This window comes from Xiphias gladius, chromosome 23, assembly GCF_016859285.1.
Source record: "Xiphias gladius isolate SHS-SW01 ecotype Sanya breed wild chromosome 23, ASM1685928v1, whole genome shotgun sequence".
NCBI classification, from domain to species: Eukaryota; Metazoa; Chordata; class Actinopteri; order Istiophoriformes; family Xiphiidae; genus Xiphias; species Xiphias gladius.
In genome coordinates, this window is record NC_053422.1 from 12,687,957 (window position 1) to 12,702,542 (window position 14,586).

Here is a 14,586-nt window from a genome sequence, read left to right on the forward strand (position 1 = left end):
ACTGTCTGGCGATGCAACAACATGAATACATTTTTTTTATTCACTTAAGTTCCTAGAGCCAGGTAACAGCGTCACACTGAAACAAACACTTTAATTTACAGAACGAAACTGGTCGATCTTATTTGATACTATTATAAACCTGAGGTGATGACTTGTTGTGAACATGAATTCAAAAATGACACGATACAAAAAACTGATAGTGATAGTGAGTGTTTAGTCTTAAACTGCGCTAGACCACCACTGGTTCAGTCTTTACTCACTCATTCTGGTTGTTTAAACATTGTTCAAACCCACTGAATTTTAGGGTCAGTGTCTACTCTTCACCCTGTAAGCAACAGTTGAAAAAACAAAGCACACCCCAAGGTCCATTAAGTACCTATTTTGGAACTTTCAATCGCATCACATGGGCTTCATCAGAAGATGGAGTCTGTCCAGCTGTCATGGAGCTGCAGATCGTCTACCTTATCAGCTGATGAAGAGCACATGATGTAATCAAAAGCTCTAGAAATGCTACTAAATGGACGTCTTACTGCTATACGCACAATATAAGGTTGAAAAAACAGCAGTTGGCAGTTGAGGTTCTTCTTGGAAGTAACTGTGAGAACAGAACTGGACAACGTCACTGGTAGTGATTACAAATCAGAAAAAGATATAATAAACGGCAGTTAGACCCAAAGGTAATATAAAGTACAGTATGAAGAACTGGATTTGAAAAAGTAAAGATTATAGCCATCAAATGAGTCCCTTAAACCAGGAAGAAGCAAAGTATCACTAGTGAAAAATAAAACATTAAGTCCCCATAGGAATTCACACACAAATTAATCTAGGAAAATAAAAATAAACATACCACACAGAAGAGTGTAGAGAAGAGTAAAAATAATAAAAAACATAATCATATGCAGTTAGCTTATAGTTACTAAAATGTCGCCTATTAGAAACTCAACTAGACTCACACATTTAGTTTAACAGCTAACATAGTTAGCAGTAGACAGATCATTGAAAAACTAAATTAACAAATTAAGAATTAAAAACAAAAAAGATTTACAAAACAGTAAATTCTCTGACAAAGGCCTTTTGTGGAGTAGATAATAGATGCTTGTCATTGTTTACTTGGTCACAGACTTGACAAAATGGTGGATGTAATAATGTAAGTTAAACTTGTGGGAGACCACATACACATTTTTTCATCACAACTATGCAAGTAAGCGGTGTCTAAGTAGTAAGAAAAACTTCCAGTGTGCCTGCTTCTTGGTGCGTATCCAGGACAATCAGCTGGAAGGCGCTGGGTATTTGTACAGGTGAATGTGAGGGAGCACTGCATGGCAGCCAAATGGTGGATGTGATGGTAGCATCCATCCAGTAGTGGCTGAAGGGCTATGGGTAATGGTATTTGTGGCACTGATAATCCTACTACCACCTAAGGCAGTGGTATGGGTGTTAACATGACCAGTGCAAGTACTGATGGCAGTAGCTGTATCATAGACTTTCACACACAAACACACACGTTTAAATCACTACAGAGAACATTACATGGACTTTCATTCATGTCCTAGAGACTTATCTTAACCCTGACCTTTGTAACTGCAGCTCTCAAGACCAGGTGTCATCAGTAACACCTGTGTGGACCGGCCTTAAAGCTACTGTTTGACATGTCCGGCTAGGAGAGGACAACATGGCTAACAGTAAAGACGGCCAAGAGTTAATCAGCCTAATTAGCCAATCAGTATAAATCCTATCGAATATTTTCCACTACAAGCATCACAAGGCTTCAATAAGATGACGTATTATGTGTGTACCTACTGTTTACAGTATATGAGCTGTTGCAGTTTTAAAACTGCCATCATCTCTGTTTTTGACAACAGAGCTCAGTTTAACATGGCAGTCTATGGGAGCTTTGGTCAGCACTCTCTGCACTTGGAGGCGATTTCTTCCAAAACCCTAGGCCTTGTCACATTGAGAGCAACACTGGGTGAGAGACGTTGAAATTCTTTACATTTTGATATAAAAATTATCCATGAAGGTTGGAAATTGTGGGAATTAAAAGAGGGTTGAAAGAGGGTTTGGGGGAAATTTTTCAGGGATTGCAGAGTGCGGGTGATGTCTCGCACTCTAGCTCTGATTTTCTATGGGAAATGTTGCGTTGCCATGGTTATTTGATTCGCTAAGAAAAGTCAAAGTACACACATTCCTGAGCGAACCACGTGTTTTAATGTGTAATTTGACTGGGTTTTCTCAAAGCTGCGGGGTGACTTACACCCTGAATTTTCATACGGAAGAGGAATAAGAAGAAGAGGTATGGTGAATAATAGTCATTTAAAAAAAAATAAAATATAACAAGAACTAGTATAAATAAGAACATGAATTTAAGTACATACATTGAAAAGATCAGAAAATAAAGAATACACTGAACATGAATTGGTCTTCGATTTCCATTGAGGATTCAGTTGATCTGCACAGTTATACACATTTCAGCAATCTATTGCAGATTTACATTTATACATTTTCAGGGATTTACAACTGAAATTAGTAGTAAAAGCATTAAGTGTGAGTGGGGTAAGATTGTGTGATACTAATTAAATTCCAGCTACTGCATCAGGCTTTGTCAGTGGTTCTCGTGTCTTTTACTTAAGTAAAAGTAGAAATACCACAGTGTAGAAATACTCTGTTAGAAGTCTTGCATTCAGTAAAACTGCAAGCATCAAAATATACTTTAAAGTACCAAAAATAAAAGTATTCATTATGCAAAATCGCCCATTTCAGAATAATATATTGTATTACTGGATTATAATAAATGATGCATTAACATGTACTGTAAGCATCACTTCTTTGTTGCAGCTGGAAAAAATGGGACTAACTTTAATTACATTATATACTCCTGTAGCTTGTGAGTTTCCAGATCATTAAAGTCTTTATATATAATAATACATTATAAACTAATTTGTTCATTGTATTTTGTGTTTTGTGTTAGGAGTCCAAAGTGGAACATTTTCCTCTCAGTAGTAGCTGGTGGAGTAAAAGTATAAATTAGCATAAAATTGAATTATTCTTTATGTACAGTACTTGAGTAAATGTACTTAGTTATTTTCCAGTACTGGATTAGTCACGTATGTGATAGGCTACTGTCACACTGTGGAAATTAAAAAAACAGAAAAAAGAAAAAAAAAAGGTAGGACAATTGTGAGGAAATCAGAAATTTAAGACGTTAACTAAAGGAGTTGCTGAAAGTATCACTAGTGTCCTTGAGCAAGAGCTCAGCTCACCGTTTCCTACCAGATGTTGCAGTTGCTCCTCCAGTCCAGCAGGTGGCAGGGGTGCAAATACCGGCAACAAACAGTCTGCTGTGTTCAGTTATCCAACATGTCTGCGCCCTGAAGGATGCTGCGAACAGCGTGAAGGTACAGGACGAGTGACAGGTATGATTTGGTTTATGTCGTTTCTTTGGGCTTTAACACGGTCCTCTTTGGCCTGTTATAAAGGGTGTGTTTATGGAGTTACCGTGCCTGTAGCCTCCCGCAATTCCATGCGATTGAATGTGCCGTGGATACAACTCTTGTTCGTCACGTTTAGTTTTAAAGAGGCACCTCTGTTTAATTGGTGTTTTGCAGACGTACTTACGCTGCTCACACGTTGTATCATTTTTGTAACCGTTCTTCATCGCGTGGTTTGATGAATTAAACGGGTCCCCTGAGGAAATAGTCTAAAACGAGACATTAAAAGTTCCGCTTGTTATTGGAGACAAAGTCAAAGCTCCCACTGATACCGAGAAATCTCCAATTTTGATCATCAGGAGCACAGTGCTGGAAGCATGACTGTGTGTGAATAGTCTAAATCTCTGGTCCCCAAGTTTATTCTGTTACAGACATTGGTTGCTTTTTTACCAATTGGTAACATAACTGGAAAAATTAGTAACCCAAGAAGCTATATGTAGAATTTTATTTAAATACTATTATATTGAACATGAAATGGATGATTCTTTTCAAATTTGTCAGTTGTTTCTGTTTTGCAGATTTAGAAATGTGAGTTAAAGGCCCCAAAAACCATTTCATTAGCGTCTTACTGTGACCAAAGAGGTCCTACATGAACACAAGATTTTCTGCCAAAGGAACAGACGCAGTTAACTAATGAGGAAGTTTTGAATTTGTGTTGTTGTCAGAGTTTTTTTCAGTGTTTGAAGAGTGCAAAGTTCAGTTGGAAAAACATGGTGCTGGTACATGCTTTCAAAAATCTAAATTTTGCAAAAATTGAATCAAAATTCTGGTGATAGTTACAACTACAGCTGCAACTAATGATTATTTTATCGATCCATCTATTTTTCTGATTAATTGTCTGTGCCATTAATGTCAGAAATATTAAAAGATTCCCATTACTATTTCCTAAAAACCAAGTACACATATGGCTTGTTTTGTCCCGCCAGCTGTCCAAACCAAAGTGATATCAGTTATCAGTTATCAAGATTATTTGCTGATTTACTTTCTGAAGATCAACTCATCAATTAATCAACTAATTGTGGGGGGAAGGGGTTTGTTGTTTTTATTTATTTATGTATTTTTGGCATGAATATTTAATGTCATAAAGAAATACTTAGGATTTTAGTTTTGGGGACCTTTGAACTTTGTACAAACTTTTACATTTTCATTCACAAAAGACACAAGGCTGTCCAGCTGTACCAACAATGAACTTGAGAGCAACACAAGCTGCTTTGTATTTTGGACTGACTGACTTGCACAGTATTTGTAACTGTTTTACTTACTAACGGTAACTCATAGACATTTTTCACAGCAGACATTTTAACTTGTCATAGCAGGAAAAGCACAGCTGGAACTAATTACATTAACGATGGCTTCGTTCAAATAGTCGTTGCAGTGTAATGCAACAATGAATGATGTTATTAGTTACGCCAGTGTAGGGCTACAAGTACTGCTTTCTTGATCTGTTGATTAATCATTTTGTCTCTAAAATGACTGGATGTTGTGGATAAAAGGCTGTTATAATTTCCCAGTTATTCGGTTTACAATGACATTAAAAAAAAACTGAGAAAAACAGAAAATCCTCACATTGGAGAACCTGGAACCAGCTAATGTTGGGCATTATTGCCTGAACAATTACCAAAACGGTGATTTGATTATAGCTGCTGATTATTTTTCTGTGAGTCGACTATTTGATTAATCAACTAATCGTTACAGTGCTAAACCTGTGTTCGACATGTCAGAATGTCTGCTGTGAAAAAGGTTAAGAATTAGGACTAGGCTGTTTTATTTAGAGCCCGACCGATACTGGATTTTTTTGGCCAATATATTGGTCAGGTTCTAGTTTTATTGTCATTCCACAACATGTTATACATGAAAGGGAAATGAAATGAGGTACTCAGTTCTATTAGGTACTAGCAATAATAAAATCAAGAAGAAAGCACATGAGAAAACACCATTAAAAATAAAAATAAGCAAATAAATATATAAATATAAGTATATAGTGTGAGGATAGGAAAAGACTGTAAAAATCTAAAAGATAAACAAGGTGAACAAGTGGGGAATATATGAAACAATATTAAGCATGGCATCAAATTGTTCAGTGAAATTTCAGAATTTTCAGTCTTAAAGTGCGGTTCTACATATCTCATTAGACCCCCACCAGCATGTGTACCCGGGGGGGGGGGGGTCTACCTATTTGGCCTACATATACCTAATTGATTTTTAAATATGAAGATGAATGAGGAGATGCTTTTCAGATCATGATTATGTCATACTTTCCTTAAACCTTTTTTGGGCCATGGGCCCAAAATATAATCATAAAAGGAACTGCAGTATGTCCTGTTATTGTGTTATAGGTCACGTAAAATAATTTATTCCATGGCCACTGAAAATTCTTGATTCTCATTGACAGGAAGATGTGGATTAACTTTTAGTGACCTCATAGTTTAACCGGACACCTGGGAAGCAGAAGTTTCTTTGCAGTTCTAAATTAAGGTGCCAATAATAAACTGTTGGTAAAGACAAGTGAGGCTTAGCCAGAGAGCCTGGCCCTTGGGCTATTTCTGTAACCATCACCAACAACCCAAAATTATAATAATTGGCTTCTCAGTGAGAACCACACAGATTTAATTTCCAATGTGTTTTATATTTGCGTGTAACTGTACATCCAAAACAAAAACGATAGGAGGAAGAAAGGGAGGACTTTTTAAAATGCTGCAGCAAAACTGGGCTTCACCGATGTTTGGTGTTTGGTGTTTGGTGATTCGTTGCTTCCGCGTCATCCATCCCATATCCCATACTTAACCCATTCAAAGCTAGTAAAGCCGTATTAAAATGACTCATTTAAACAAAAGAATAACCTTTGTTCTTTGCTTCGGACCCCTCATCACATGGTGTATGTCTCTGATTTGTTAGAAGATCATTGGGAAACTGTTATATTTAACAATCACCGACTGTTTCATTTTAATAATATTTGGTAATATTTCACGCGAGAAAAAGATTGAGGAAATGTCAGAAAAATAAACAGAATTTTGTGTAGCTGAGCTGAGCCCAGGTGTGGAACCACAGGTCTATATTAGGGATGAACCGTCTTTGATTAATAATGTAACTGATCGTGGAACACCCATTGAAAATATATTTTATTGTACGTCATGTGGACTGGTCATGTGTGGCCGATACAGTGGATCAGACCTGTGCCTCCTTGGTTCCAGCTCATGGTGGTGTAAAATAGCTGAGTCATCTCCTAACTGCACATCCTTAGCTGCAAAACTGAGATCTGATTTGGAGATTTCTTGTGGCTCCAGTGATTCAGGTTTGACCCCTGTTAATTCTGGTATCCATCTCCGGGTTCACTCACCCTCATCCACACTGTTATATACTAATCATGCTTCACCAATATACTGAATATGAGGTCCAGCTGCAGCAGGAGGGGGATAGATGGCTCCAGAGTTCAGAGTGTTTACTGTCACATTTTGGCTGCTGTCACGCTTGGCTTGCTGTTTCTTAGCTATAGTTCTCAGGACTGAATTTTGTAAAGTCAGAGTCTTGTGTATCCACATGTCTCCTTGAGATGGATGTGATGGTTCTTGTTTGTGTGTGTGTTTGTGTGTGTGTGTGTGTGTGTGTGTGTGTGTGTGTGTGTGTGTGTGTGTGTGTGTGTGTGTGTGTGTGTGTGTGTGTGTGTGTGTAATCATCATCTGTGACTGCATTGCTTTTTCTTCCTCTCCCTCTCACATTGCTTCTTTGTGCATTGTGAACGGATATCATCAACAACATTAAGATGTTTGATAATGGTGTAAGCTATATAAATGTTGTTTTGCTCCTTTTTGTACACCCATATAATTCATAAATCCCGATTTAAAACTTAACATGTCTTGTTGTGAGTCAGAAGATAAAAGTTACAGTTGAGCTTCTAATGTAACTTTTTATAGTTTTACTGTTTTTTGTTTTTTTTAACTGTTTCGTGACACACCAGTCAGTGGTTTTGATGTGCTTTGTGCGCTGATACAAGAAACAAAATGATGGCTATGTAGCCACAACATAGAAGACACTCCCTGCATGCAAAATATACCAGAAGATGATATGAACTGACTGGTGTTTCCCCTTTTTACACTTCTCAAGTACCATCTCTGCTGTTGATGCATCGTTTTTGTAGTTTGTTGCTTTTTTAGATTTATTCCAAGTGAAGGCAGTTTGTAACACATTCTGACCTGCCATTCAAACACGATGGGGAGAAGGAAATTTAATTCAGTGGAGCCAGTAAAGAAAACGGCCTCCCTGGGATTTGATCACAGGCAAGCAGAGATAATATATGCAGGGTGTTTGGACTGGGAGTCATCACTATTCAAGTACAAGGTCCTGATTTGAACCTGAGCTGCGGTGATGGGCATATGCTGCTTCAGTAGTAAACTTTTTTTCACACAACAGTAATAAAACACTGCAGAGGATGGTTGCTGCTCTTATTATGGGTCTTATTTTTGCATGGTGGCTGCAAGACAAGTGAGACAAATGAATAGATAAAATGCAATATGGGGCATTAATAATTGGTATAACAGCTTCCAATCTTCTGTGAAGACTTTCCACAAGATTTTAGAACCTGGCTGCAGAGATTTTGTCGCATTCAGCCACAAGAACATTAGTGCGGTCGGGCAGCGATGTGTAGTGACAAGGCCTGGCTCACAGTTGGCGCTCAAGTTTATAACAAAGATTGTGGATGGGGCTGCGGTGCAGGAAAAGCAAACTGTTGGAAGCACACTACTGCCTAAAAATATCTGCCGTTGCATTTCGATTTCCCTTAACTGGAAATAAGAAGTGTAAGCAAACTATCAAAAACAGCCACACAGCAAAAGTACACGATTATATGGAGTGAAATGTATAAGTATATATTAGGCACGAAGAGTTGTAGGCAGCAATGAGTTGACTGTTCTTTTGTGTGAAGAGTCAGAAAATCAGAAAAAACTTTGATTCCAACAGGGAAATTGCTTTGTTACAATTGCTCAAAACACAGTGAGGAAAGAGGAAGTAAAAAGTATAAAAGTAAAAACTGTAAAATAGTAGTAATAATAATAGTAAATACACAGTAAGTGAATAGAAAAATATACAAACGCAAATGGCATAACTGGCAAAAAGTTGTATCCAGTGTCACTTGATTGAAGTCCCCGGACATCATGAAGAAGCACTGGCGGTGCAGGGGTGCAGAGTCTGGAGTCTTGCAGCAACAAAGTGGATGACGACAACCAAGATAGCATGTGAGAACTCACTGGGTATGTAGTATGGATGTAGCCCCACGGCTAACAGTTCAATGTCCAGGCAGCGGAAATGTTCCTGTACAGCTATGTGACCAGGGTGGCACCATCTGTTTTTAAGAAAAGCAGCAAGTCCGCCTCCTCCCCACCCTCCGCTCTCGAATCTGTGCCCGTCCGCCCAAAACGGTCCGAAAGCCTTCAATGGTAGCGATGAGATCCAGAGTATCTTTCTGTAGCCATGCCTCTATGAAACACATAACACTACACTAAGGGAAGTCCCTCCAATTCCTCACAAGGGCCACTAGCTCATCCATCTTATTGTCCAGCGGTCTCACAGTGCCCATGATGATAGAAGGGGCATGCGGCTTATATCTCCTCTTCTCCATCAGTCTCTGTTGTCTAGACCCAGCTCTCTTCCCTCGCCTCTTGGTTCCTCCTCTGCATCCTATGTGTGTCCTCCTCCTGATTTCTGTAGGGATGTCCGTTGTTCTGGTCACCATACCAGCTGGCTTCAGTGCAATCAGTCAGTCCCAGGTGTAAACAATACAACCTTGGAATTTCCACACAACGTGACATGATGATATGTTTTAGGAGTGTAAAACTTGCTGAGAGTAGATGTTTAGGTTATTAATCAATTAGCTGATTGACGGATAATTTAATCGTTAACTATTTTGTTAATTGATAACTTTCAAAAATAAAAAAAAGCAAAAATTTGAAACATTTGATGGTTCCAGCTTTGTGAATGTGAGGATTTGCTGCTGCTTCTTGTACATTACAATGATTTATATATCTTTGGGTTTTGGACTGGTTTTCAAACAAAACAAGACATTTGAAGACATCATTTAGGGCTCTGGGAACTTGTCACAGGCACGTTTTGCTATTTTTTAACATTTTATAGACTTAACAATTCATTTATTAATCCAAAAAATAATTGATAGATTAATCGCTAATGAACATGGAAGTAGCAAGATTGGAAGGCGTAGTGAAAAATGGGCCATCATAGAGATGGGGGAGAAGGAAATTTAATTCAGTGGAGCCAGTAAAAGCGGCCTCCCTGGGATTTGATCACAGGCAAGCAGAGATAATATATGCAGGGTGTTTGGACTGGGAGTCATCACTATTCAAGTACAAGGTCCTGATTTGAACCTGAGCTGCGGTGATGGGCATATGCTGCTTCAGTAGTAAACTTTTTTTCACACAACAGTAATAAAACACTGCAGAGGATGGTTGCTGCTCTTATTATGGGTCTTATTTTTGCATGGTGGCTGCAAGACAAGGGAGACAAATGAATAGATAAAATGCAATATGTGGCATTAATAATTGGTATAACAGCTTCCAATCTTCTGTGAAGACTTTCCACAAGATTTTAGAACCTGGCTGCAGAGATTTTGTCGCATTCAGCCACAAGAACATTAGTCTTGATCGGGGCAGCGATGTGTAGTGACAAGGCCTGGCTCACAGTTGGCGCTCAAGTTTATAACAAAGATTGTGGATGGGGCTGCGGTGCAGGAAAACAAACTGTTGGAAGCACACTACTGCCTAAAAATATCTGCCGTTGCATTTCGATTTCCCTTAACTGGAAATAAGAAGTGTAAGCAAACTATCAAAAACAGCCACACAGCAAAAGTACACGATTATATGGAGTGAAATGTATAAGTATATATTAGGCACGAAGAGTTGTAGGCAGCAATGAGTTGACTGTTCTTTTGTGTGAAGAGTCAGAAAATCAGAAAAAACTTTGATTCCAACAGGAAATTGCTTTGTTACAATTGCTCAAAACACAGTGAGGAAAGAGGAAGTAAAAAGTATAAAAGTAATAACTGTAAAATAGTAGTAATAATAATAGTAAATACACAGTAAGTGAATAGAAAAATATACAAGCATAAATGGCATAACTGGCAAAAAGTTGTATCCAGTGTCACTTGATTGAAGTCCCCGGACATCATGAAGAAGCACTGGCGGTGCAGGGGTGCAGAGTCTGGAGTCTTGCAGCAACAAAGTGGATGACGACAACCAAGATAGCATGTGAGAACTCACTGGGTATGTAGTATGGATGTAGCCCCACGGCTAACAGTTCAATGTCCAGGCAGCGGAAATGTTCCTGTACAGCTATGTGACCAGGGTGGCACCATCTGTTTTTAAGAAAAGCAGCAAGTCCGCCTCCTCCCCACCCTCCGCTCTCGAATATGTGCCCGTCCGCCCAAAACGGTCCGAAAGCCTTCAATGGTAGCGATAAGATCCAGAGTATCTTTCTGTAGCCATGCCTCTATGAAACACGTAACACTACACTAAGGGAAGTCCCTCCAATTCCTCACAAGGGCCGCTAGCTCGTCCATCTTATTGTCCAGCGGTCTCACAGTGCCCATGATGATAGAAGGGGCATGCGGCTTATATCTCCTCTTCTCCATCAGTCTCTGTTGTCTAGACCCAGCTCTCTTCCCTCGCCTCTTGGTTCCTCCTCTGCATCCTATGTGTGTCCTCCTCCTGATTTCTGTAGGGATGTCCGTTGTTCTGGTCACCATACCAGCTGGCTTCAGTGCAATCAGCCAGTCCCAGGTGTAAACAATACAACCTTGGAATTTCCACACAACATGACATGATGATATGTTTTAGGAGTGTAAAACTTGCTGAGAGTAGATGTTTAGGTTATTAATCAATTAGCTGATTGACGGATAATTTAATCGTTAACTATTTTGTTAATTGATAACTTTCAAAAATAAAAAAAAGCAAAAATTTGAAACATTTGATGGTTCCAGCTTTGTGAATGTGAGGATTTGCTGCTGCTTCTTGTACATTACAATGATTTATATATCTTTGGGTTTTGGACTGGTTTTCAAACAAAACAAGACATTTGAAGACATCATTTAGGGCTCTGGGAACTTGTCACAGGCACGTTTTGCTATTTTTTAACATTTTATAGACTTAACAATTCATTTATTAATCCAAAAAATAATTGATAGATTAATCGCTAATGAACATGGAAGTAGCAAGATTGGAAGGCGTAGTGAAAAATGGGCCATCATAGAGATGGGGGAGAAGGATTATTGTTTAATTATGGGAAAAATGGCACACATTTTCAGACAGTCTCGGCTGGAAGGCATTCATATTGTTGCACTCGGTTTTTCACATGAAAAGTGACAGAGGGAAGTTGAAATTCTGGGTCCTTTCTCAGGTCCACAAAGCTGACCAATCACAGCGGGAAGTGGGTGCGTATGTTGAATTATTGGTTTCGGAAAGTTACAGAAACGGTCAGAGACAGACCACCCTAATGTAACGTCAGAAAGATGTGGGGGCAGAGGGCTTCCAAAGCTTTTCGACCAATCGACAAGCATTTCTGATGGAGTATACTGGCAGTTTAAAGATTTTCTTTAATTGGAACTGAGGTGTCTAGTCCAAACCAGGAAGAGTAGCCCAAGATCAGAAGTACACAAAAGTAGTCGGACAGGGGTCCGTCTCTACCTATTTTTGGCGGTTTAGTGTATGGTATAATAGGCCCTAAAGTTAGAGCAGTGTATCATTTATTTAACCAGAGAATTGTTGTGGAGAGCCGGGTTGTCTTTTTTTAGGAACACCCTGTTTATGATCACATAGTTACACACATTCAGGCCTACAAGCTGCCCAGTAAAACAATAGTCTGATCTGTTGTGCCACGAGCAGCTCCACTGCGCAGTTTGGGGTTAAGGACGTTACGCAAGGGCACCTCAGTGGGGTTGATGAGGGTAGGGCAAATGCTGCTCTTTCACTTAAAAAACTGAACATCCAAAGATTGTACCAGAGACCTTACAGTCACAAGCCTGCTCCTCTAGTCTTTAGGCCACCACTGCCGCAACATATATCGGACACTATAGAAAGAAATTGTTTAATATGCTTGATAGACGTTGTTTAGGAACACTTCCGCTGTTGCATTGTTTCTCCACCAGAGAGTACTGACAAGTTTATTTTTCTATTGTAAAATGTCCTGTTCAGTACATAATTTGGTGACAGGTCTTTTAAAAAAACAAACAAAAAAACCCCAAAAAAAACATAAAAACAAATTAAACAGATACTTGTAAAAAAATGTTCCTTCATGATATATGTTGACAGATAGAGGCCAATTGAGTGTTCAGCATGTGAAGATTGAAAGATGACATTGTGTGATGATTTTTTGGACACCAAAACATGAAAACATTCACCTTCCAGTTTTAATAATATTTTGACACACATGTCTGTCCGCACAGTCAGATTTCAGATAAATATAAGATGAATTTAATGTGGTATTGACTTCATCAGAATATGTTTTTCCAAGATGACTGCACTAGGAAAATTTGTAATGAAGGGGTTCTTGCTGCTTTCTCCTCGTGTTGTAGTTTTAAACGAATGAGATCTGGTGTTACATCAGACTATTTGATTTAAAATTGATTTGCTCCTGAAAGCTTGGCAATAATGAGTCATTTATTTCTAAAATGCACAGATTAGCTAAGAGCTCGGCGAGATGCACCCTGCAATATCAGCTTTGGGTTGAACCAAGTCATACAGGTCCCGTTTTTCAGTCTTGCGGGGTCATTCAGACTCTTCTTGAGTTCTTCGTTTTATTTGACTGGCCTTTAGCACTTGGCATTCAGCAATCGATAGCTCCAGGGCTGGAGTTTGATGGGATGAATACTAATGTAGTGGAACAGCATTGGCAAATAACTGGCTCACTATAACTTTATATCTGACGTTATCTCTTAATCTTATCCAGAGCGTTTCTTTTGTGGTTCAGTGAATGATCACAGGACAGTGCATTTGTTCTGTTTGGTCACTGTATTAGGCTTATCGATCATAGTTAATCTGCAGCTCCTAATTCATAACATGGTGCCATATAAACAAATACTTCATCCCAGAGTTCCCTGCTGCCAATGAAGGTCCTTCCTATTCAGTTTGTAGTGCTATTGTGCTAAGAGATTTGGTTGTATTATGGATTCAAGGACACCGGACTTTCATTGAGGCTCTAATAGTTTACAAACTTTTCTGCAAAGATGGGCAGAAACATGAAATTACTATTATAGTTTTAATATACGTGTTCTCTTGTCCTCTCTGTCTCGAAGGCCTTTTTCCTCATGTTTATCTTCAATTTTTTTAGGGACAGGGTCGTGTGGTGTTGACAGAGATCATCTTAGAAGTAACACACATAACTGAAGTTTACCTATACTAAATTATTCTGTAATAATCTTTCATCTTAATGTCTTATATCAAATGTAAAGGTGAATGCTACCACTAGATGGACTGCCAAACTAACAGTTGAGTAAAACCAATTGTCAGAATTGGTTTAGGTGTCAGTGGGAGATAAGAATTAATTCAGTCCCTTTCCTTGTAATTTCAAAGAATACTAATCATGGTTTCTGTTTAGAAATTGATTCTGACAGGTTTTATCTATTTAAAGAGATGGAAAAAGAAAGGGTTTTAGTGTTAAGACTGAGTGATGAGACTGGAATAAGAATCTTATCAGGTCTTATCAGATTTCCGCAAAATTAAACCTTCAGGACAAGAAATGCGTATTAAGTAATGGGTCGCACATTTCAAACCTAACCTTGGATAGAAGCTTACTCGAGTAAATTTGTTACATCAACTAAAATCATCCTAATTAGGGTTTATAATGTTCAGCTAAGCTGTAAATACCATGTTAGCAAAACAAACGGAAAACGGTAGGACTTTAAGTAAAAGCAAAAATTAGAAAGAGGTGCTGCACCTGTTCAAAAATAAGGGTGGGTGACATGTGGCACGGTGGTGCAGTGGAGAGCACTGTCACCTCACAGCAAGAAGGGTTCTGGGTCTGAACCTTCTGGGTGGCCGGGGCCTTTCTCTGTGGGGTTGTTTCCTCCCGGTACTCTGGCTTCCTCCCCCAAGCCAAAGAC

The 14,586-nt window shown here is 38.8% G+C and overlaps 1 protein-coding gene across 2 annotated transcripts in view; it reads left to right on the forward strand.

The window, feature by feature from the left end:
- Window positions 1-3,280: 3,280 nt before the first annotated feature.
- The window catches only part of mrpl11 (mitochondrial ribosomal protein L11), a 49,978-nt gene continuing 38,672 nt past the window's right edge, over window positions 3,281-14,586 (forward strand). The window contains exon 1 of one of the 2 annotated variants that reach the window (XM_040120825.1): window positions 3,281-3,413. The gene's annotated coding sequence lies outside the window, so the exon portion shown is untranslated. The remainder of the gene's footprint in view (window positions 3,414-14,586) is intronic. The other variant, XM_040120824.1, reaches the window with a different exon arrangement.